At 43.1% G+C, this 26,537-nt stretch overlaps 1 long non-coding RNA gene across 1 annotated transcript; it reads left to right on the forward strand.

Moving 5' to 3' along the window:
• The first annotated feature begins 1,078 nt into the window (after window positions 1-1,078).
• LOC115461803 lies at window positions 1,079-26,299 on the forward strand. Its single transcript, XR_003940773.1, has 4 exons — window positions 1,079-1,151; window positions 6,696-6,704; window positions 25,450-25,453; window positions 26,287-26,299. It is a non-coding gene; the product is annotated as an uncharacterized LOC115461803 (long non-coding RNA).
• The last annotated feature ends 238 nt before the right edge of the window (window positions 26,300-26,537 follow it).

The following is a 26,537-nucleotide window of genomic DNA, read 5'->3' on the forward strand; positions in this document are numbered from 1 at the left end:
AATGCAGGAAAAAGCTCCCTGGGTCCTTATAAAGGAGTAGGCTGATGATGTCACAAGTAGGAAATGAAGCAGAGCAGAGAGACCAAAGCGAGGTTTGGCTTCAGGGACACCAAAGCGAGGCTTGGCTAACAGGAAGAAGAACAACAGGAAAAAATGGCAGACTGGAGAAGTCACAGAGCTAAATAAGAGAAACAGTAGGTTTGAACATAAGGGCACGGTCACAACCGTGAAAGTCCTCTGGTAATTTTTCACAATCCTCTTGCAATTTAACAACCTTCAATAACTTTGCGTCATCAGCAAATTTAATTACCTCACTAGTTACTCCCACTCTAGATCATTTATAAATATGTTAGAAAGCAGCGGTCCCAGCACAGACCCCTGGGGAACCCCACTATCTACCTTTCTCCATTGAGAATACTGACCGTTTAGCCCTACTCTCTGTTTTCTATCCTTTAACCAGTTTTTAATCCACAATAGGACACTACCTCCTATCCCTTGACTTTCCAGTTTTCTCTGGAGTATTTCATGAAATACTTTGTCAAACGCCTTTTGAAAATCTAGATACACAATATAGACCGGCTCGTCTTTATCCACATGTTCGTTCACCCCTTCAAAAAATGACTGGTAGCGCTATAGAAATGATTTATAGTAGTAGTAGTAGATTGGTGAGGCAAGATTTCCCTTCACTAAATCCATGTTGGCTTTGTCTAACTAATCCATGATTTTGAATAAGCTCTGTAATTTTGTTCTTTACAACAGTCTCTACAATTTTTCTGGGCAAAATGACTTCTGACAAGTAGAATCTCTGACGTTTTGTCTTGTCTTGTTTTCATTAGGTGTTTCCGGTGTGAGGCTGGTGGATGGCGACAGCTCCTGTGCTGGGAGAGTAGAGGTTAATTACAATAACACCTGGGGCACCATCTGTGACTATAGATGGGACACTGAGGATGCTGCAGTGGTGTGTAGAGAGCTGGGGTGCGGCTCTGCAGTGGAGGCACCACGAGGGGCTCGTTTCAAGGCTGGTTCTGGTCCGGTTTGGTTGAAGGCTGTTTTCTGTAGTGGAAATGAAGCTCGGTTTTCTCAGTGTGGATCTGTGATATCTGAACACTATCCATGTGACCACAGCCGGGATGCTGGAGTAATCTGCTCAGGTAAGGATGTTTTCTCTTCAACAGAATACATAAGAACATGATAGCCTAATGGGTCAGACCAATGGTCTATCTAGCCCAGTATCCTGCTTCCAACAGTAGCCAATACAGATCACAAATACCTGGCAGAAATCCAAGTAGAAGCACCATTCCATGCTACTAATCCCAGGGGAAGCAGTGGTTTCCCCCATGACCATCTCAATAACAGACTATTGACTTTTCCTCCAGGAACTTGTTCAAACCTTTTTTTCTACCCAGATATGCTAACTGCTGTGACCACATCCTCCGGCAATGAGTTCCAGAGCTTAACCATTCTTTCCATCAAAAAATATTTCCTCTTATTTGTTTTAAAAGCATTTCTATGCAATTTCATCGAGTGTCCCCTGGACTTTGTACTTTTTTAATGAGTGAAAAATAGATTCACCTCCACCCACTCACCTCCACTCAAGATTTTGTAGAGGTGGGTCAAACTAAGAGGTCGATTCTGAAAGAGGCTGAGACGGGGAATAAAGCATAAGAAATTGTGCAATAAAGGGGAAATTCTATAAATTAAAGATCAGCCATATGATCTGCCTATACAGAAAATTAATATCTGGAACAATAAAGAGAGGAGACCTGAGAACAGTGCCGTAGCGAGGGTGCCTGACACCCGGGGCGGGTCGTCGCTGTGCACCCCCCCCCCCCAGGTGCAGGGCACGGCGCCCCCCCTCCAGAGCGCACCCCCCCGAAACGCACCCTACCTTTCAGCGGGGGGCAGGCGGGAGGGCCGATCCGCCCCCAGTGCACGTCACTGGGAGCTGCGTCGGCTCTGCTGCTTCCCTGCTTTCTCTGCCCCAGAACAGGAAGTAACCTGTTCCGGGGCAGAAAGAGCAGGGAACCAGCGAGCCGACACCCCCCCCCCAGCGCGTGCACCCGGGGCAGACCGCCCCACCGCCTCCCCCTTCCTACGCCACTGCCTGAGAATAAGAACAAAATATGGTGGGACAGAGCCTAGTACCAGGGAAGCTGTTACTTAAAATTGAGCGCAGGTGGTACTTTGAATTAAAGCACCAGTATTGAGCCAAAAACTCTGACACTGTGTGGAAAGAACCCTCAGTAACACAATGCAAATGTTTGTAGGTCCAGAGCCTTTCTGGAGTTCCTGCATTTTCCGTTTCATTATCTACACCCTTGTGTTCGCATCCATCCACCTGGGCTTCTTCATCTATGGGTACCTGGAAGATAAGAGAAAGTAAGGTGAGTGAACTCTGGTTATTCACAGAAAAATGGAGAAGTGGAGGAAGCAAGGTAAGATTACTCTCAGTGCCAGATTTAGACTTGGTGAGGCCCTAAGCTATATAAAGCTTGGATACGGTTACCATATATCCGGATTTACCCGGACATGGCCTCTTTTGAGGCCATGTCCGGGCAACTGGGCGGGTTTTGCCAATCTGCCCGTTTGTCCGGATTTCTGGACAAACGGGCAGATTGCTCGCCTCCCCTCCCCTTACTTACTACTGCCCTGGTGGTCTAGTGACCTCTTGTGCCTTCGGGGCAGGAAAGAGCCCCCTCTTTCCTGCCCGGAGCGCTGCCCTGCATGCTTCCTTCCTGTTGCTGATCTCAGCGCCGATTCAAAATGGCCACCGAGAGTTGAAGTGACCTCGCGAGACTCGCCATTTTGAATCGGCGCCGAGATCAGCAACAGGAAGGAAGCATGCAGGGCAGCGCTCCGGGCAGGAAAGAGGGGGCTCTTTCCTGCCCCAAAGAGGTCACTAGACCACCAGGGCAGTAATAAGGTAAGGGGGGGGTTACGGGGAGGGGGGGTGGCGGGGTGTGTGACAGGGGGCAGGGGAAATGTGACAGGGGGTGGGGCGGGGTGTGTGGTGGGGGCGGGACATGTGTCCTCCTTTTTGGGGGACAAAATATGGTAACCCTAAGCTTGGAGGCCTCTTGTTAAAAAAAGTTACACCAGAAGGTCTCACAAAGGTGTATCCCAAAACAGGACCTTGGGTTGCCACGAAAAAATGTAAAACATACATATGCCATTTGAAAACGTCACATAAAAATGTGCTACACAAGATTTTAAAAACCACAGTACACATAAAAAGCCACATAAAATTCTAAAAACCAAAAATACAATTCTGAAATTTTGTGAGGCCCTAAGCTGTAGCTTGTTTAGCTTATGCCTAAATCTGGCACTAATTACATTGTTCCTTTAGAAACCTACAGAGAAAATCAGAAATTGTTGAAGATGAATTCTACATAAGTGAGACATCAACGGCACTTAATACAGCGAAGGGGTCTTTTAGTAAAGCTTAGCTCGAGTTATGGGCCCTGCTGCAGATAACACAAGCGCAAAACCCCTCTGGGAAAAACTACACTGGCTACCAATCAAAGAACGTATCGCTTTCGAGATTTGTACCTTTGTTCACAAAATAATACATGGTCTAGCTCTGACCTATATAACTGAACTAATCGTCTTACCAATTAGAAACACTATTGAATCAGCCAGAACGTACTTAACCCTTCACTTCCCAAGTTGTAAGGGCTTGAAGTATAAATTAACATATGTGTCAAGTTTCTCATACATATGCAGACAGCTCTGGAATTCTCTACCAAAACGCCTGAAAACCACGAATATTCATCTAAAATTCAGAAAAAATCCTAAAGTGTCACCTTTTCAAAAAGGCATACCCTACAGAACTGGCATAAATACCGAATTATGAAATATGACAATTTAACCAGGAAACGGACAGTACTCAACCCCGACACATGATCCCCCCCAAACCCACCTCCCCGCTCCCCCCGTTTTCTATTTCTGTTGATGGCTCTCTCATTCTCCCTGTCTCCTCAGCTCGAAACCTTGGGGTCATCTTTGACTCTTCTCTCTCCTTCTCTGCTCATATCCAGCAGACCGCCAAGACCTGTCGTTTCTTTCTTTACAACATCCGTAAAATCCGCCCCTTTCTTTCCGAGCACTCTACCAAAACCCTCATCCACACCCTTGTCACCTCTCGTTTAGACTACTGCAATCTGCTTCTTGCTGGTCTCCCACTTAGTCACCTCTCCCCTCTCCAGTCGGTTCAAAACTCTGCTGCCCGTCTCATCTTCCGCCAGGGTCGCTTTACTCATACTACCCCTCTCCTCAAAACCCTTCACTGGCTCCCTATCCGTTTTCGCATCCTGTTCAAACTTCTTCTACTAACCTATAAATGTATTCACTCTGCTGCTCCCCAGTATCTCTCCACACTCGTCCTTCCCTACACCCTGCACTCCGCTCCATGGATAAATCCTTCTTATCTGTTCCCTTCTCCACTACTGCCAACTCCAGACTTCGCGCCTTCTATCTCGCTGCACCCTACGCCTGGAATAAACTTCCTGAGCCCCTACGTCTTGCCCCATCCTTGGCCACCTTTAAATCTAGACTGAAAACCCACCTCTTTAACATTGCTTTTGACTCGTAACCACTTGTAACCACTCGCCTCCACCTACCCTCCTCTCTTCCTTCCCGTTCACATTAATTGATTTAATTTGCTTACTTTATTTATTTTTTGTCTATTAGATTGTAAGCTCTTTGAGCAGGGACTGTCTTTCTTCTATGTTTGTACAGCGCTGCGTATGCCTTGTAGCGCTATAGAAATGCTAAATAGTAGTAGTAGTAGTAGCATTCTTCTTGGGATGAACCACCCCAGCCTATTTACTGATACTTCTTTACTGTATTTGTCACTGTAACAGTACCCCTACCAGGGGTGTAGCCAGACTTCGGCGGGAGGGGGGTCCAGAGCCCAAGGTGAGGGGCACATTTTAGCCCCCCCAGCACTGCCGACCCCCCCCCCCCAGCCATTATCGACCCCCCCCCCCGCCAACTTTGACAACCCCTGCCGATGATCCTCTTGACCCCCCTCCTGCCGCTAACCCTCCCCCACCGTCGCCTACCTTTGCTGGTGGGGGACCCCAATCCCTGCCAGCCGAGGAGGTTCTCTTCTTCCCATGAAGGCTTCGTTCTGTTTCTGACGTCCAGCACGTTGTACGTGCAGGACGTCAGACTCACAGAAACAGAACGAAGCCTTGCAGATCAGCCAGGCTTCGTTCTGGGGGAGGGTTGGCAGCGGGGGGGGGGTGGGGGGGTCGAGTGGGTCGTCGGCAGGGGGGTCCAGGGCCAAATCTACAGGGGCCTAGGCCCCCCCTGGCCCCACGTAGCTACGCCACTGACCACTACACTGTATTTGTTCACACCAGAGTCTGTAACCACCTCTCCGGAACTATGTAAGCCACTTTGAGCCTACTAATAAGTGGGAAAAGGTGGGGTACAAATGTAACAAATGAATAAAATAAATAACTTGAGCTAAGCTTTATTAAAAGACCCACCCTAGAGAATTATTTTTCTATGATCAGATTTTTAACTTCTGCGCAGAGAAAATATAGGAAAGATTGGGAGATTACAAGCCAAGATTCTGCAAATGTGTTATGTAATTAAAAGGTAGAATCCTACAGAGTGATCCTTTCCCAGAACTTTTAGGTACTGGGGAGAAGTTTGAAGAGGGAACTTGCTATGATTTTTTAAACATGAACGAATAACCTATTGCCAGAAATACATACCCTCTCGTCTTCCTCTTGTCACACTGACCCTTGCCCAATAGAAACCTTGAACGCAAAGTGTTACATTTCAGCTTTGCCATGACTGGCAAAATCAATACAGTACATTGTACATTGGAAATTAACCGGTCAATATTCAGCCGATGACGATGATGAGTGTTTTTTTTTTAATGCTTAATATCGCCGGCTAAGTTAGACCTGAGAATTCAATAGAAGGCCGTGTGCGGACACCAGCATTGAATATCCTGACCTGACCAGATAGGAAGTATCTGCTGGGACTTATGTGGATCTCGGCCAATATTCAGGTACCAAAATATTTCAAGTTTACATATAGAAGTCTATACTACTACTACTACTTATCACTTCTATAGCGCTACAAGGCATACACAGTGCTGTACACCACACATGAAAAGACAGTCCCTGCTCAAAGAGCTCACAATCTAAATAGGACAATCAAACAGACAGGACAACTAAGAGGTAAGGGAATTAAAGAGGTGGGGAAAAGGGTACAGGGCAAGTGAGTAGTGGTTAGGAGTCAAAAGCAGTGTTAAAGAGGTGGGCTTTTAGCCTGGATTTGAAAACGGCTAAAGATGGAGCTAGACATACAGGCTCGGGAAGTCTATTCCAGGCGTGAGGTGCAGTTAGATAAAAGGAATGGAGTCTGGAGTTAGCAGTAGAGGAGAAGGGGACAGACAAGAGAGATCTATCCACAGAACGGAGTACCCGAGGGGGGGCGTAGGGAGAGAGAAGAGTGGAAAGGTACTGGGCAGCAGTACAGCGAATGCACTTATAGGTCAGTAAGAGAAGTTTGAATTGAATGCGGAAACGGATAGGGAGTCAGTGAGGCTAATGTGAGCATAGCGACTTTGGCGGAAAATGAGTCGCGCAGCAGAGTTTTGGACTGATTGAAGAGGAGAGAGATGGCTAAGTGGGAGGCCGGTGAGAAGCAGGGTGCAATAATCTAGGCGAGAGGTGATAAGAGTGTGTGGATAAGGGTTCTGACAGAGTGCTCAGAGAGGAAGGGACGGATTTTGCTGATGTTATAGAGAAAGAAACGACAGGTTTTGGCAATCTGCTGAATGTGAGCAGAGAAGGAGAGGGAGGAGTCGAAGATACTACTTAAATACTACTGAATTTGTATCTTGTCTTTACCTGCTTTTTCAGACTGAATATTAAAACATTAAACATTAATACTAATATTGATTCTACAACACTTCAAGGATATATTTTAAAAACTCACTTTATTTTGGCTTGTCAACAGTAGCAAATTTAAGAGATTGCTTGCAGTTACTAAATCAAGTGATTATTAAATATGAAATATTGATTCTACAACACAGATAAGATATATTTAAACTCACTTAACTGTGGCTTGTCAGCAACTGTGTCAAATATCATTAATGAGACACTTGTGTTTGCAAGGACAGCATATTGAGGGCCACAGCGGAGGACCAGGGGCTGCATGCGGCTCACGGGCCATGCATTGGAGACCACTGCCCTAAGCTTTTAATATTTTCTCGTTTAGCCCCTTGAGCAGAGAGTTAAAGCTTCTGTGGGCCCCAAAATGGAGTAACCCATTCTCCTCAGTGGACCGCCTCCAGGAAGGAAGGACATGGCTCATCCTTCAACTCAGAGTTATCTACTTCCCTCTCTTGGGCCACTTTCTCAGAATAAACCACCCCCTGTTCAGGTTTGATTGGAACCTTTTAGGAGCAGGGTCGAGAATGTTCTTCCTACATATGTTGGCAGCTTGCTACATATACTTGCAAGAAAATCAAAAGAGGGGAGGAGACACTTAAATATCTCAATGGTATAAATGCATAGGAGACCGTGCCTAATGGTTAGTGCAGCAGACTGAGATTCCTGGGGAACTGGGTTCAATTCCCACTGCAGCTCCTTGTGATCCTGGGCAAGTCACTTAACTCTCCATTGCCCCAGGTACAAAAAAAAATCCTTATATTGAGATCCCACTAGGGACAGAGAAAGAACCTGCATATAATGTGTATAGCGCTGCGTACATCTAGTAGTGCTATAGAAATGATTGTGCCCCGCAAATGACAAGACAGATTTGGATAGGTTGGAGTAGGCTTTGTGCGTCCACAAGAACACACAACTTACAGCACAAGAGGCCAAATAGATCCGGAAACATTCTGGCAACAGATGTACAACAATGAATGGACAACACAAACGGACTCCACACACTTATCTCTCAGACTGGGATACAAGATGTAAGAACGTACTAGACAAAATAGCACCCTTACAAAAAAGAACCTCACGTAGGCACAACTCGATACCATGGTACAATGAAGAACTGAAAACACTAAAAACACAATCCAGGAAACTCGAACGAGCATGGAAAAAAAGCAAAAGATACACAAACACTCAATGCATGGAAACAAACTCAAAGAAAATACAAACACGCAACAAGACAAGCCAAAAGGTTATACTACAAAACCAAAATAGAGCCTGACTACAAAGACACGAAATAATTATACCAACTCGTGAACAAACTACTAGACATCACCTTGGTCACCGCAACCAACACAGTGTTTTGCCTCGGTAGTATTGCAGCCTGCTCACTTAATTACCACAGACTGCTCAAAGAATGAAATAATGCAGATTCTTTTGGATTTGTATTGGGTAAATGAAACTCTTTATTCAAATTATTTATTATTTATTGCATTTGTACCCCACATTATCCCACCTTTTTGCAGGCTCAATGTGGCTTACAGAGTAGGTTATGATAAAGACAGTGCCTAATTTAAATACAATTGATCAAAAGCAGAGGTAAGAGAGGTGGTAGTTGGGCGGAAGCTTGGGTAGATTATATGAGAGGTGTTTAGGTGTGTTTGGGTGAATTGGGGGAAGAATTGTATCATTGGTGGAGACTTTTGTAAGCTTTGTTAAAGAGATGCGTTTTCAGAGCTTTGCAGAAGCTGGTTAGATTGTTCGTGGTTTTTAGGGTTTTGGGTAGTGCATTCCAGCACTGTGTACTTTTGTATGCAAAGGTCATGGCATATGCTTGTTTGTACTTCACTCCTTTGCAACTGGGAAGGTTCAGGTTTAAGAATTTGCGGGCCAATTTTTTGGCGTTTCTGGGCGGCAGGTCTACTAGGTTTAGCATATAAAGTGGGGCATCTGCGTGGATGATTTTGTGCACGGTTGTACATAACTTGAATTCAATTCGTTCCTTGAGCGGAAGCCAATGCAGTTTTTCTCTCAAGGGCTTCGCGCTTTCATATTTAGGTTTTCCAAAGATGAGTCTGGCTGCTGTGTTTTGAGTTGTCTGGAGTTTTTTTATGGTCTGTTCTTTACATCCTCCGTACAAGGCATTGCAGTAGTCCAGGTGGCTTATAACTAGTGACTGGACTAGGGTGCGAAAGATATTTCTTGGGAAGAAAGGTTTAATTCTTTTGAGTTTCCACATCGATTGGAACATTTTTTTTCGTTGTATTCTTCACGTGGGTGTCGAGTGTGAGGTTTCGATCAATGGTAACTCCCAGAATTTTCAAGTTTTCTGCTATAGGTAGTGTGCATTAAGGTGTGGTTATAATGGAGTATATGTTTGTATTGTATTGGGATGTGAGGACTAGGCATTGGGTTTTTTCAGCATTGAGCTTTAGCCGGAACGAGTCCGCCCATGAGTGCATGATCTGGAAGCTCTGGTTGATTTTGTTGGTTATTTCGTTTAGGTCTTTCTTAAACGGAATGTGGATTGTGACATCATCAGCGTATATGTAGGGGTTGAGGTTTTGGTCGGCCAGGAGTTTGGCTAGTGGAATCATCATTAAGTTGAAGATTGTGGGTGAAAGGGGGGATCCTTGAGGGACTCCACATGCCGGTGACCAGTACGGTGATCTGGTATTATTTATTATAACTTGGTAGGATCTGGTGGTGAGGAATTCTTTGAACCATTTCAGGACTGGGCCTCCAATGCCGAAGTGTTCTAGAATGTGTAATAGTATTTCATGATCCACCATGTCGAAGGCACTGGACATGTCAAATTGTAATATGAGTATGTTCTTGCCGATTGCAATTGTTTTTTGAAGGAGTTCATTGCAGACACTAGTACGGTTTCGGTGCTATGATTTGCGCGGAATCCTGACTGTGATTCGTGTAGAATTGAGTGTTTGGTCAGGCAGTCTGTGAGTTGCTTCGTCACTATGCCTTCCATCAACTTTGTAGTGAGTGGGATGGAGGCAACTGGTCGGTAGTTGGTTAAGTCCATTGTGCTTTTCTTGGCATCTTTCGGCAGCGGCGTGAGTAGTATGTTTCCAGTTTCTGTGGGGAAGAGACCATGTAGGAGTCTATAGTTTATCTGTTTCATGAGGTCATGTTTAAATTGTTTGGGTGCTGCTCTTATTAGGTTGGTGGGGCAGATGTCTAGATTGCACTGAGATTTGGCAGTGTATAAATCATTATTGCTTCAGTCTTTATTCAATGATTAAGAAATATACACGCTGATTGAGTCAAATTAGGAGCTATACACACTAATTAAACCATCTAACTAAAAGAGAACTATAAAACAAGTACCTATATATACATATATATATATATACATACATCACTGGTCAGGAATTTCAGGCTCTTATCATCAGCTGGGGAAGCCAGGTCCAGCGAGAGCTTGAAGTCTGAACACAGGAACGGATCCGATGAGTTCAGAGCAGAGGAAAATTACCAGTCACATGCTCTCGGCTTCAGACAACAAAAAACACTGGCCAGGTGGTTTTCCTCCTGAACCTCAAGCACATCCTGCATCCCCCCCCCCCCCCCCCCCCCCCCCCCCCCCCCCCCCGCACAAGCTGGCTTCAACAACATTCCAGCCTGTTGTTTTTGTATTTACAAGAAAAGTTACTTTTGGTCAAAGGCAAGACTTCAGAGTTCATTATCGGACAAAAACAGGATTGAAAAGCAATCCTTTAAGGTAACACTTAAACAATCATGTTTAAACAGAATTACTTCTAATACAGACCCCGAGTGCACTACTCGTTCAAGACAGGGTTGAAAAACAATCTTTAAAATTCACTTCCATTTCACACAGACATCCCACCTGCAGACAAACTCGCCAAATACTTCAATGAAAAAATTGTAAACCTACGCAACACGGTACCTCAAAACATCACTGGCATAGAAAACTTCATTGAGTGTCTGGACCCAACCCCCGGCGAATACCCAGTGGACAGACATTGGACAAGCTTCGCTCCCCTCACTGTCAAAACAGTCAACCAAGTGCTTCATAGGTTCTCTAAGACTCACTGTAAATTGGATACTTGCCCCAGTTACCTATTAAAATCCGCTCCCCACCGCTTCATAGCAGACTGTCGCGTCCGCTGCTCCCTCCGGCGCCTCCGCCGCGGGGGGCGGGAACCGGCGTCCACCGTGGCGAGGGGTGGCGATTCAGGGGCCGCAACAAGGAGCCAAGGCCCGCCGCGGTGATGGCCGCTCGGCCCGGGGCCGAGGCCAGAGGCCGGCGATTGCGGCCGCCGGTCTCTCGGTCGCCGGTTGTGGGGGCAGTGGTTGCGCTGGGGAAGGAGGCGGTGCCCGGGAGCGTTGGCGGGCATCCTCGGCTCTCCTGGGTGGGGGGGTTTGGAGCTCCGCCTCTGAGGTGCGGGATTGGGCAGACAGAGCCAATCAGAAGGGCTCTGTCAATGGCCAGGCTCGGGTTGGTTGGCTATACCTGCGGGGGCGGGGCGGCTGATGCTGTGCAGTACTTAAAGGAGGAGACTGAGTTAGAACTTTGCTTCCGGTTCTTTTCCCGAGGCCTGTTTCCTGTGGTTCCTGTGTACCTCTGCGTTCCTCGTTCTTCTGGTTTTGACCTTTGGACTGTTCCTGGTTTTCCCTGCTTGCTGCCTGCCTTGACCTCTTGCCGGATCTTGACTTCGTTGTCTGCTGCCTGCCCTGAACTTTGCCCGTTATTGGATGTTCTCTTCTTCCATTTGCCCTCCGCTCTCCTGGTCCCTGTCCGGGTCAGCTTGGCACCCCGCGGTTCCTGAAGTCCCGTTGACCGCCTGCAGCTGGGGGCTCAACCCTTGGTGAACGGCGGTCGCCGCGGGTGAAGACTTGGGGTTGCTCGGCTGTTCCTTAAGGTCCCTCGGGGCCTTACGGGACCTAAGGGCTCACCATCCTTGCACATAAGACACAGACCTCACATCCCACTTAAACTACATGCTTCCACATGGGCTTTTCCCCAAGGAAAACGGCAACATCCTACTCACCCCAATACCGAAAGATACCAAGAAAAAAAAACATACGATATCACCAACTACCGCCCAGTAGCTTCAATCCCACTGGTAGTCAAACTGATGGAAAGTGTGGTAAGCAAACAATTCACTGACTACATAAACAACTTCACAATACTACACGACTCACAATCAGGATTCTGCTCCAACCACAGCACCGAAACAGTACTAATAACCCTCCTAGCCAAACTCAAACAAGAAATTGCAACAGGCAAAAGCATACTTCTCCTACAATTCGACATGTCCAGCGCATTAAAAATCCTGTAGGACATATCTGAAGATGTCCAAAAAGAGGACATATAGAGGGGCATAATGGAACAGAAACGCCTATCTCCATGGGCGTTAATCTCCGAGAACGGGTCCGTGAAGGGGCGGGGCGGATCGTATTTTTTAAAAGAAAAAGACGCCCATGTTTTATTCGTCAAGGTGTGAGCTGGGCGATTTTGCTTTTCAGCGATAATGGAAAATGAAATCGCCCAGCTCAAAAACGAATAAATCCAAGGCATTTGTTCGTGGGAGGGGCCAGGATTCATAGTGCACTGGTCCCCCTCACATGGCAGGACACCAACCGGGCACCCTAGGGGGCACTTTTACAAAAAACAAATAAAAGGTAAAAGAGCTCCCAGGTGCATAGCACCCTTCCCTTGGGTGTTGAGCCCCCCAAATCCCCCTCAAAACCCACTGCCCACAAGTCTACATCATTACTATAGCCCTAAGAGGTGAAGGGGGGCACCTACATGTGGGTACAGTGGGTTTGGGGGGGGTTGGACGACTAATAGCATTAAGCAGCACAATTGTAACAGGTAGGGGGGGGGATGGGCCTGGGTCCACCTGCCTGACGTCCACTGCACCCCCTAACAACTGCTCCAGGGACCTGCATACTGCTGCTTGGGAGGAGGGTATGACATTTGAGGGTGAAAGTAAAAAGTTGTGAAACATCATTTGTTGTGGTGGGAGGGGGTTAGTGACCACTGGGGGAGTCAGGGGAGGTCATCCCCGACTCCCTCTGGGGGTCATCTGGTAATTTAGGGCACTTTTGGGGGCCTTATTCGTAAAAAAACAGGGTCCAGGAAAAGTGTCCTAAATTCTAGCTCAAAACTGTTCCATTATCGGCGAAGGGCGCCCATCTCTGTTCGCCCGATAACCACGCCCCAGTTCCTCCTTCGACACGCCTTCGACACGCCCCCGTCCACTTTGTCCGCATCCGCGACGGAGTGCAGTTGAAAGCGACCCAAATTCGGCTTTTGATTATACCGCGTTATTCGTTTTTGTGAGATAAACGCCCATCTCCCGATTTAGGTCGGAACTTGGGCGTTATTCTCGTTCGATTATAAGCAGGATGGTAACCCTAGCAATCAGTCTCTAGATGGCCATTTTTTTCCAGTCGGAGGGGTTGTCAGAGTTTAATACAGTGACTCTGTGATGCAGATCTGGTATCCTAACCTTTCTCCACCCCAACCCCACTGTCACTAATGTTCTCACTCGTGGTCCTGAGAAAGTGAATGTACTTTAGAACATAGGGGGATATGGGTTAGAAGTTCACATCCTTCTTACCCCTTTATGGATTAGAATCTTATCCCTCTTATTTAAAGACTTAACATGTGCTTAATTTTGGGGTTTTTTTACCCACATGGCAGTAGCATGTTTTCTGATGCACCATGAACTTCAATAGTTCTCCACAGTCACATCCCTTAATGTTTATCACAAGTAACCAAAACATCATTATTTTCGCTTTTAGGAGATCAGGAGAGAAGAAGAAAAAAAGGAAAGCTCAACAAGGATGAATCTTTTCTGCAGATGAAAATATTGTTTTGCATAATATTAAGGTTAATGATAGCGTAAAATAGTAGATAATCCCACCCCACCCTGATATTCAGCCAGCAGCGGGCAGCACTTTTACCGTCTGTCACTGGCGTTAAACCTGGATAGTCAATGCCAGGCTGTTTCTGGTGACCAACATTGAATACCTGGATTTTTTTTAAACCACCAAAAAGTTAACCAGCTATGTCGATATTCAGCACTAACCGGTTAACCTTTTAGTAGTTAGAGATAGCACAAGCTATTTCTGTGGTTCTATTTGACTGAATATCGGCGCCTAATCCGAATAAGTCACGCGATACAGCTGGATATGCGCTAGGCGCTAACCGGCAATATTCAGTGGACATAACTGGTTATCTCCCTATGAATATTATCGGTTAGGTGTTGATATGCTAGTTAACCGGTCAGTGGCCCTGTCTGGCCGGTTAAATAGCTTTGAATATCAGGGGAATATCTTTATTACATTTTTTAGCATAATATTAAGGTTAATCCTTTCTCTCTGGCTCCCTTTTCTTACTAGCTGATATATTTGATGCAACTGTAATAGTACATACGAGCACTGATCGCCATTCTGAGTTATAACATCCGGTTGTTGTGTTGAATGGAAAAATGTAAATAAAGTTCCAGAGAAATAATAATGCTAATATCAAGGTTAATCATCTTCTTCTGTAAATCAAGTCTTTGTTTCACGGCTATTAAACCATTAGGGATGTGCAGCTGGAAAATGTTTGTGTCGTGTCTTTATATGCGTATTTAGGATTACTTTCAGGCTTATTTTCAAAAGAGAAGGGCGCCCATCTTTCGACACAAATCGGGAGATGGGCGTCCTTCTCTCAGGGTCGCCCAAATCGGCATAATCGAAAGCTGATTTTGGGCGTCCCCAACTGCTTCCCATTGCGGGGACAGCTAAACTTCCCGGGGGCGTGTCGGAACCATAGCGAAGGCGGGACTGAGGCGTGCCTAACAGATGGGCGTTCTCGAGCAATAATGGAAAAAAGAAGGGCATCCCTGATGAGCACTTGGCCGACTTTACTTGGTCCATTTTTTCTTATGACCAAGCCTCAAAAAGGTGCCTGAACTGACCAGATGACCACCAGAGGGAATCGGGGATGACCTCCCCTGACTCCCCCAGTGGTCATTAACCCCCTCCCACCCTCGAAAAAACAACTTTAAAAACTTTTTTTGCCAGCCTGAAATGTCATACTCGGGTCCATCGCAGCAGTATGCAGGTCCCTGGGGGAGGAGGTGTGTGTGTGTGTCAGCGGAGGCATAACGAAGGCGTGGATGTCCTTCTTTCAAACATTTTGGATGTCCTGAACTGCCCCCCCCCCCCCCACAGGGCCGGCCAAATTTCAAGGGAGTAGAGTGGCGTGGAGTGGAGGAGTGGCCTAGTGGTTAGAGCACTGGTCTTGCAATCCAGAAGTGACCAGTTCAAATCCCACTGCTGCTACTTGTGATTCAAAATCCAAATAAATAAAGGGGGTGTTGGAGGCATAGCAAAGGCATGCATGTCCTTCTCACAGAAGCATCCATATTTTGGACATCCTCAGCTGCCATCACAGGGACGGAGGCATAGCGAAGGACGTCCTTTGACGTCACAGGGATGGAGGCACATATGCAGCGTGGTGCTGTCCGCAGGTTTGCTTTTCCGTTATGAACTGTGGGCGGCACCATGCTGCATATGTGCTCCTCATTTTGATAGATTTGGAAGCCAAATCTGTATACGTCAAGACATCAACTCCTGATGAAGGCTGTTTAGCCGAAACACGGACCGTGTAGGGTCCAAATAAAATTTGTTTTGGTCGCTGAACTACAAGCTCCGGAAGTCGGAGGCGGTGTGGCCAGCGGAGAGGGCCCCCTCCCAGAGTTGGAGTCGGCTGTTGAAGGTAAAACGACGCGGGAGATCCCGCCAAGAGTGGTAACGCTTGACATGCTTTAGCAGTCGATGCAAAAAATGCAAGATTTAATAATAAATTCTACTCAAGAGACCAAAAAACTTGCTAATACTGTAGGCCAGCTATCTCAATCTTTGGATAAGCTGAAGCAAGATTTAAAAGATCAGGAAAAGCACTCTCAGGAAGAAGCTGTGAAAACTAATGAAAAATGTATTGCAGTGATGAAAGATAATATGTCTATGCGTCAAAGGATTGAACAAATAGAAAACTATAATAGGCGATTGAACATGCGAATTCTTAATTTCCCCAAACCAGTAGGAATGTTACCATATGATTTGTTCAAAAAGTTTCTTGTGGAGAACTTAAAATTTTCAGCTTAAAATATTCCACCGATAAACAAGATTTATTTTTTACCTACAAAGAAAGATCGAGAAGGTGTTTTGGAGGGAGCAGAAGAATTGAATGATATTTCACAGATATTGGAGGACTCTGTCCGAGGTGACAACTAGAGCTACCCTCTTTGTATTTGAACAAGACTTTGACGCTGTATTAAAATTCTACTTTAAAAATACACAGCAACAATTTTGTGGACAGAAATTGTGGATATTTCCTGACGTGACTAAAATCACTCAAGAAAGAAGAAAACAGTTTCTAGAAATGAGAGAGGAAACCAGGTCTTTAGGGGCAACTTTCTTACTTGCTTACCCTTGCAAGTGTGTTATAAAATATCTAAATATAAAGTATGTGTTTTTTGTACCAACACAATTGAGAGAATTTATAAATATGAAAAAGCTTGTCAAATGATAAAACCAACATAAAGTATTGTATGGTGGTATTTAGGGCTAGGCCTTTCCTTATATATTTTTCTTCTTTTTATGTTCCCCTGAACAATTTTGACTCCTTTCTCTTTAATTGTGGTCAAAGGAAGATATGGTGAAATATTAATGTTTTTCTTTAGTTAATTTTGTTTCCTCTTGAATGTTATGTATTAATCATATCTGTATTTCATGTCGCAAGTATAATGCTTGTAAAATTATGAAAATTTTCAATTAAAAAAAAAAAAAAATTTGTTTTGGTGCTCTGACTTCTATGTCTTCTGGACTGGTCTTTTTGGATCTGGCGTTCTTCCACCCCTGTGTGTTTTGACATTCTTGATATTTGTCGGTACCATGGCCTTCCAACCATGGGTTGACGTACTCACTTATAGTGACAAACATTTAAATCTTTTAATACAAGATGTGGACCTTTTAGAAGAAGAGGATGCATATCCACAAGAGACTTTAGTTGATCTATGGAGAGATGTTGTAGAACAGAAGAAAAATATTATTAGATATGATTTACATTTTATTAGCATGATACATTACTGTAAAACTAAGAAGATCCCTAGGGGTCTTCGCATTATGAAAAAACCTACAATGTTTTTAGATAATCAAAAATTTTTAGATAAGTGGTTTTGTATTTGAAACAAATGTTCTTTAGATCTGATGATTTTAATAGCAGAAACGGCAAAAAAGAAAAGCACGTTTTTAAGGGAGAATTGTAATGATAAATTGAGTTTTCTCAAAAAAGAGGACCTTCATTTTGACATGATTAATACAAATATAGAGCACAAACTTCACAATTTTAAATTAGAGTTAAAAGAAACTAAGAAAAAGAAATTTGTACGAGATGAGAGTGATTACAAAAAGGGTTTTATTTATCCTTTTTCTAAAGCAAGGCCGTATTACATTTCTAAGAAAAATAACCATCCAAAGGAGTTTTCCCACATGTACCACCGCCTCCTAGGGAACATAAGTACATAAGCACCAACATACTGAGAAAAGACCAAGGGTCCATCAAGCCCAGCATCCTGTCTCTGACAGCAGCCAATCCAGGCTTCAAGAACCCGGCAACCACCCCCCCCCCCCCCCCCCAAAAAAAAAAAAAAAAAAAAATTAATTATGTTTAATGGACTTTTCCCTCAGGAATCTGTCCAAACCCCCTACAGAACAAAGCAGGAAACATATTAGGATTTAATCAGGAGACCTTTACACTTCTCCTTTTAATAGTCCCATTGAATCACCTATTCGACCTGATCAACCGAATAGGGCAACTACCCGATCCTCGCCTGTCCAGAATGTACCCCCTTCTCAGACATCTTTTTTAGAGAGACACCACAGAGATTCCACCGTGGTTTCACAATCCTATATACAGACCTTCACACCCCACACACGAACCTTTTAAGAGAGTGCTTCCAGAATGAGGGGAACATGGAGAGGGATAGGACACCCATATATACAGGCCAACAGGGTATATTCACGTCGAGACAGCTGGAAGTAGACATTCCCATCTTCAATTTGTCTAGTACATCTCTTAATATCACAGACAAATCTGTATTACAAAAGGGTCTCACGTTTGTACCTACGGCACTCTATAATGCTTTCCAAACACGGGCAGATCTTTTTAAGTTCTCAAGAAAGCTTCAAATCATTCATTGCTTTTCGAACCAACCTATTAATACAGACCCACTTATACAAGCCTTTAATTCATGCATTGAACAAGATCTTCAAAAAATTGAAAAAAAGAAGAGAGTCGTTTGTACTTGCTTTACAGACGTCTCCTCCGTTTTTTCAGAAGAGCCTACCCTTTCTACTTCTTGCTTCTCCAACTTTTTACGTAGAAAACCAGTGTACCTCCTCCCCTTTGGGGTGTTTTTTTCTGTTTGACAACTGGGAGAGCCATTTTAATAAGGACTTCTCAACAAATCTGACACATTCAGGTTTCCAGGTCAATGCAGATGTAGTTAACTATCCTCTGAGACAGGAACTTTGTGAGAATGTAAAAAAAAAAAATCATCATCATTTTTTATGTTACCCAAACTGTGCACAAGTAACCAAAGAAAGTAGCACTGAGATGTTTCCTATATTGTATTTAATTATAAAACTGATTAAGGACAAGCATAATATAGATTCTTATAACAATAGGGTAAGGGAGAAGCTGGTCTACACTGGATATTATACCAGCCTGATGCACAATTCAGAATAAAAAAGCACATTTAAGTCATTGAATGTGAGTAGATGCTCTGAAAAATTACAACCAAGAGCATACATTTCTCAAATTATTTTCAAATATATAAACTTCATTTGATTGTAATATTTCACTACTAACATTATAAGCTGACCAGTACTTGTGCTTGAAAACAATCTGACACATTCGGAGTGGAGGAGTGGCCTAGTGGTTAGAGCACCAGTCTTGCAATCCAGAAGTGGCCAGTTCAAATCCCACTGCTGCTCCTTGTAATCTTGGGCAAGTCACTTAACCCTTCATTGCCTCAGGTACAAAGTTAGATTGTGAGCCCTCCTGGGACAGAGAAATATCCAGAGTACCTGAATGTAACTCACCTTGAGCTACTACTGAAAAAGGTGTGAGCAAAATCTAAATAAATAATAAATAAATCTCTGCAGATTCCTTTCTCATAGAATCCAGTTTCTGCACCTCACAAGTTTGATTAAAATGCTGCATCTTTATCATATACCCAACAGATCCTGGAAATTCTTTAGAATCACCAAAATAGTATCCTAGCCAGAATATATATAATAATTTACATAACAAACAACCATATTTTACTTCTAAGCAAAATAGCCTCTGCACACATGGACCTCAGCTAATGAAAACTAAAACCCAAAGCCACAGTGCTCTTTTACAATGGCTGATTTGCGCCACCTTTGTTATAAATTTACAAAGGCGAATGGACAATACACACAGAATCGAATAATTATCTCCAAGATTGGGACACTAGATGCAGAAATACACTAGATAATATAGCACCATTACGAACAAAAACCATACGAAGAAAAAATTTGATACCTTGGTTTAATGAAGAATTGAAAAAAATAAAAACTCAGGTTAGGAGATGCGAACGAGCATGGAATAAAAGAAAAGATGAGCACACATTAAACGAATGGAAACAAATCCAAAGGAAATACAAATATGCTATATGTACATGCTAAAAGATCCTTCTACAAAATCAAAATTGGACCAGACTACAAAGACACACATAAACTTTTCCTATTCGTGAACAAACTACTAAATACCACCCCAGTCATTACAACTACTACAGATACCCCATCAGCAGAGAGTCTTGCTAAATACCTTAATGAGAAAATTGTTAAGATTTGACTCACATTATCATCTTTTACTACTGACCACGAAATATTCTTCGATTGCTTGAATCCAACTCCGGGAGAATACCCAGCTGACAGAATCTGGTCTAATTTCACTATCCTCTCTGATGAATCCGTTATGCAAGCAATCAATATGTTTGCTAAGTCCCACTGCAAGCTTGATACATGCCCCAACAACCTAATAAGATTCGCCCCTAAATGCTTCATAACAGACCTTACGAAACACCAATATCATATGTTACAACATGGACTTTTCCCTAGTGATAAAGGAAATATATTACTTACACCAATACCTAAGGACTTAAAGAAAAAAGCAAATGATATAACCAACTATCGCCCAGTAGCATCCATCCCTTTAGCAGTCAAACTAATGGAAGAAATGGTGACCAAACAACTTACCGATTACTTAAACAAGTTCTCAATATTACATGAGCCACAATCAGGATTTAGATCTAACCACAGTACAGAAACTGTGCTAATCACTCTCCTTTCCAAATTTAAGCAAACAATTGCAACTGGAGACAACATACTTCTCCTGCAATTCGACATGTCCAGTGTGTTTGATATGGTTAACCATGAAATACTGCTAAACATCTTAGAATACTTTGGAATTACAGGAAACATACTTAACTGGATCAAAGGCTTCTTAACAAGAACATATCAAGTAATATCAAATTCAACTATATCATCACCTTGGAAACCGGAATGTGGAGTTCCTCAAGGATCACCACTCTCGCCGACCCTCTTTAATCTCATGATGACACCATTAGCCAATACGTTGTCCAACCAAGGCCTTAATCCTTTTATTTACGCAGATGATGTCACGATCTACATCCCATTTAAACATGACCTGACAGAAATTACTAAAGAAATCAATGACAGCTTTCATATTATGAACTCATGGGCGGATGCTTTTCAACTGAAACTCAATGCAGACAAAACACAATGTCTCATTCTCTCATCACAACATAACAAATACAAGCCCACTCATTTAAATATCCCATACTTTACCCTTGCTGTCTCAGAAAGTCTGAAAATTCTAGGAGTTAAAATCAATTGAAACCTTACATTAGAGAACCATGCGAAAAACACAACAAAGAAAATGTTTCAATGTGGAAACTCAAAAGAATAAAACCTTTTTTCCCAAGAGAAACATTCTGCAGATTGGTACAATCACTGGTCCTATGCCAACTAGACTATTGTAATGCTATGCTGGGTGCAAAGAACAAATTATTAAAAAACTTCAGACTGCACAAAACACGGCAGGCAGACTCATATTTGGCAAAATGAAATATGAAAACACCAGACCCTTAAGAGAAAAATTACACTGGCTTCCATTAAAAGAACGCATTGCATTCAAGGTTTGTACCCTGGTTCATAAGATCATACATGGTGAAGCTCTGGGATATATGTCAGGCCTCATAGACCTACCAACCAGGAACTCTACTAACTCATCTCGTACGTTCCTGAATCAACATTATCCCAACTGCAAAGGACTAAAATATAAACTAACATATGCATCTAGTTTCTCCTACATAGCCATGCAAATCTGGAATGAACTACCAAAAACCATAAAAACAACCCACGACATAATGAATTTCCGTAAATTATTGAAGACCAATTCAAGAAAGCTTACCATAATAACACACCCTAATTGTCAACTAACAAGATGTACACTGGACTTTCACAATATCTAATTCTTTATTTCCTATCGCTCATACTAATTTTGAAGTTTAATATTCATTATTGTTTCAAACTAAGTTATCCCGATTTTTATTATAAGATGAACTTTCCTTCCTGAATACTTACTCCATTCTGTCTCCTCTACCTTAACTATGTATTTCTTTTTTTCCAGAACTGGTTATCCCCATTACGGAAATATGCAAGCTATATTGAGCCTGCAAATAGGTGGGAAAATGTGGGATACAAATGTTGTAAATAAATAAATAAATAGCCCCCAGATAACCTGAGAACTTATACCAAGATAGGACTCAGAAAGTCAGATTGATGAAGCAAGTCTTAATTTATTGTCAAAAATAACAATTACACTCTTGCAAGAATGGGTGTCTCTGACAGCAAGCAGGCATGCCGCACTTCTGCCACATTCACAGATTATACAGTATGTCGTCTTTGTCTGCCCCTAAGTTTTCTCATTGGGTACTGATCACATTTACCCCCTCCCTTGGATCCTTGCTAATTATCATATAATATTTCTCTGTGAAAACTTTCCATAGAGCAAGCCTGCCTTTGTTAGTACTTTTGCTAGTGTTCTTATCTCCAAACTTCCTGTAAGGATTCTGATTGAATAGCTGGCACCTGGAATGTTTCACTCCTCCCCCTTCTGTCTCTCTCTTTGTTTATAATTTACTACTCGCAGATGTTAGTTTCATGCCTGGTCTGTCCTTGGACCTTTTTCTCTCCCTCCTGTCCCTGCTTCTTATCAATTTACAGAGAAACACAGTTCCTTTGTCTAGTGATTTAGAAAGCTAAAATGTGATGATTTCTGCTAGAAAAGGGATTACACAAATATAGTTTTAGGGCCTAACGATATATTCTACTCTTGTACCTCACTCCGTTATATGAAAAAAACAATATAAACATTTCTCACACCTTGGGAGTGACAGCTGATGTCAGACGCTAATTCCTAAACAGCTTATCGTCCAAAATTTACAGGTTTAAATTCTTGCTAAACTTTGGTATCCAAAGCATTTATTTGGAGCACTTGCACACACACACACACACATGCAAAGGGTTGCCTCCCACCCCAACACAAAGGGTTGGTGCCCCCCCCTCCTCCCCACATTTCCACACAAACTACTTTACAATCACTGGTATATTCAGGGCAGGAGTGATCCCTGGTCACTCTTGCCCATGTCAGCTCCAGGGGCAGACTAATGGTGAACCGGGCCCCCAGGCAGTAAACATCATTGGGCACCCCCCCCCCCCCCCGGCCACTGCCACCAACCCGCTCCTGCACACTACAGACCCCCTGAGCCTCAGTGGGTCCTCCCTGGTCCTATCTTGAATGTTCCTGGTGGCCTATTGACTTCTTCGTCGGCCAGGAAAGAACCTCACTCTTTCCTGCCTGCTGCTGCTACTCTGCCTGGTGCCATAGTGTTTTCAAAATGGCTGCTGAGACTTCTCGTGTATAAAAGGAGCTTTTATCTGAGGCAAAGAGGGCTGTGTTGACATTTCATCCAAGGTGCAGTCCCTGCTGTCCATCTGACTGACCATCTGAGGAACACTGTGCCATCTGCTGGACATCTACATCAGGTTGTATAGTTGCCATGTATTAGTTTTATAACTGCTTTGTGGGTAGAGTAGCTGACTGAATTATAAGTCTGTCTAGGGTAATGTGCATTTAGTCTGAGCTGTTTCTATAATAAGACTTTCATTAAATTCATTCTTGTCTTTTCATATTATTTTTGCTGCTATTGTAAATGAATAAGCACTCTATTTTATATAATACATTTGGTGTGGAGTTAGTTCTGTTATTATTTGGGCAATTGTCAGTTTGGATCTAGAGGTAAGAGGGAACATTTGCTTCAGAAACTATGTTGTCTAATGTCAGAACATAACAGAGTCATGTTCTTTTTGTAATTTGTACTGCCAGGTTCCCGAATAACACCCCAAAACGTTGTTATCTGTGAACGCCTCACAGCCCTGAGCCCAATCAGTGAAACGTCATGACAGCAGTTTGCTGCTAGTAGAGCAGGAGGGTGCGGCCATTTGATTTCCTTGAGAGCATATAACATATGCCTGGCAGCCCAAGAGGAAAAGCAGCAGACTGGCCATAGACCTTGATAAGCCAATGCCCCCTTATCATATGGAAAAGGAAGAGGTGATCTTGGGCAAGTCATTTCACCCTCCATTGCCTCAGGTATAAACTTAGGCACGGATATTTAAAAAAAAATGTAAGCACCTAAATTTATCTATTTTTAGTCAAACATAGAAGTTTAAGTTTTCTGTTTAAAGGTCAGCTATACTTAGGAGTTCAAAAGTTATGCTCCTAAATTTATTCCCAGATTTGAGACCAATGCTGAAAATCAGTGCAAACTCTTTTCTCTGCCCTAAATCTACCCCCTGCTACTACCTCCTTTTTATGAACTCAGTCGTCATAAATTTTCAAAAGGTCAGTTTAGGAACATAAACCCTTTAAATATCAGGTCTTGACTGTAAATTCTTTGGGGACACAGAAATATGTACTGTACCTGAATTAACTCAGTTTGATGTATTACTGAAAATGGATTAGCTAAATTTAAAAAAAAAAAACCTCATCAAGAAGATAGAGAACTAAACGAATATTGGTGGAAATGTAAAGGAATTAGAAATTATATATACAACCTTTAGGAGTTCTCCTAAAATAACTGCTAATTGGAATTCACTGGTGAAGGACAGGGAGAATATTGTGAGTGTATTGAATGTTGTACTCCACTGGTAAAGCACACTGCATGTTGAAATATATTTTATTTCATTTATTTCTGGTTTTTGTTTTTAGTGGCTTTTAGATTCCACTATTCCAACAGCTATTGCTCAGTGCAGAGAACATAATGTGCACATAATAATAAAAGAAACATAAAATGGTTACCGTAAAGAAAGCTCAATATGTAAATAAAAGTATGGTTCTGAAACCTGTATAGCTGAGGTTGTTGCAAGAATTCTCTAGCTTCCTGCCAAACTCTTGAGGCTGAGACAGGAGAGGTGACATGTAGCTGGGAAGGCTGAACTGATCTCCACGGATTTATATGGCTAGAGTCACTAAGGAGGTAACTGGGAGCCTCCATTTAGTGTTCCTGGTGTGGGTGGTAGAAGCCCAACCTACATGCCAAGGTTCCATATAGATTACTATAGAATAATGCAGTGCTGACAAGCCTGCGCTTATGCCAGCCAGAGAGCCTAAATGTGGCAGGGACACATGTAAGTTAGGTAAGTAAGTGGGAGCCTATCCATGCTCTGCTCCCGTGTCCTCCCCCTTTACAAATACAGAAGAATACACATATGCAGAAGTCTGTACATATGTGTGTGTATTAAACATTTACATGTGTAATGCACTCATATATATTAGCATCTAGCTTAAAGAATTGCCCTTCATGTGCTAGAATCATAAAGCCATGGATCTGGCAAAACTGCAGCCCCTGGTGGTAGAAACCCCTCCCAACAAGGAAAGTGTATTGGGACTTTTAATGTGGCAGTAGAGCCTAGGCCTGTGAATGCAGCCAGTGGCTGAGAAGCAGTGGCGTGGTGGCTAGCGGAGTCCAGGGGCTGAGAGACATCAAAGGTTCCATAGGAGCATGGGCCAATGAGCAGTGGAGTAGCAGCCCCAGCAGGAGAAAAGGCCAACAACAGAGAGGCAGTGGAGCAACTGGTCCAGGCAGAACTGGGTCCAATGGCTGAGAAGCAGTGGAGTAGCAACTGCCAGGAGGGGTAAACCTAACAGCACACAAAAAGCTTTCAGTTCCAGAACAGCAACAGACCAGGAATGTCAGACTCCTCTCTCTTCCTCCTCCTCTTCTCCACGACTCACAGCATCCACTGCTCCAGTTGCTCTCCTACACATGGGTGAGACTTAGAGCACAGTAGGAAAGATAATTATTATGGAACATGGGGAGAACAGAAGGGTTTCCTACATAGCTGGTAATATTATGTGGGATTAGTACCCTAAATGATCTAAATGGCTACCTGATATCCAGTAGAAATGCATTAGAGATTTTTTTTCTTGAATAGTTATGTTTCAGGAGATTAATAACTCAACTATTTAGATCCACTTTTGGCATTTTCTATGAACATATAGTTGTATAAGTTAATAAAACTTGTAGATACTATAAGCCAGTAATACTTGGGAGCGGGGGTTGGCTTTCAAGAGAGGGGAATCTTACTGACACCTTTTTTTTTTTTTGGCCAGGTGACCCTAGGCACTGTCAGATCCTTCCTGAGGGGGACTTGGGTCAGGCCAGTCTGTCCTAGCAAGGTGACTCTGCATGAAAGCAATATATTTTTGTATATATATAAAAAAAAGATAATCCAGTTACCATAACGCTATAAAATCCTATCTGCTAAATCATCAAAATAAAATCATGTCATCACTGCTACATTGTCATGGAAATGCTATGAGTTATCCTCAAGATGGACTTTCATTACTTGAAAAATTCCATAATGTAGCAACACTACTTGAAAAAGCTCCATTCAGAGATTTGAAACTGAAAAAAATTACCACTGAGGAGAATATTTACACAAAAGAATAGGCCAACACGTGGCATTAACAAGGAGACACATGCCTAGGTAACTATTTGGAGCTAGAGAAAAGCAGTGCTGGGTTTAGTAAGGGAATAGAGAGGTGACTATAGGGATGAAGTCCTACAGATAGGAATAACTGAAGGAACAGATATGGATACAAGTTATACTAAAGATATAGAAGGAGAGATTTAGGAAACAAGAAGAGTGAGAGCCACAGAAGAGAAAGAGAACAGAAGGGAAAATGAACTTGGAGGGGAGAGAGAAGACCTAACTATGGCCCCTACAAACAGTGCAAAATACTATGATTGGTATAGGCAAATGGGAGAAAGTTTTCTTTAAGAAATCCAGTAGCTGGAATCTGCAGATCAGTGTTTGCCATTTGAATTGTATCTCTTGTAGTGCTTCCTACTGCTGGCTTTTCTGATGCTCTCCAGTGAAGGCCTCTCTCATTCAGTTTCTGCTGGTTGG

This window comes from Microcaecilia unicolor, chromosome 2, assembly GCF_901765095.1.
Source record: "Microcaecilia unicolor chromosome 2, aMicUni1.1, whole genome shotgun sequence".
NCBI lineage: Eukaryota > Metazoa > Chordata > Amphibia > Gymnophiona > Siphonopidae > Microcaecilia > Microcaecilia unicolor.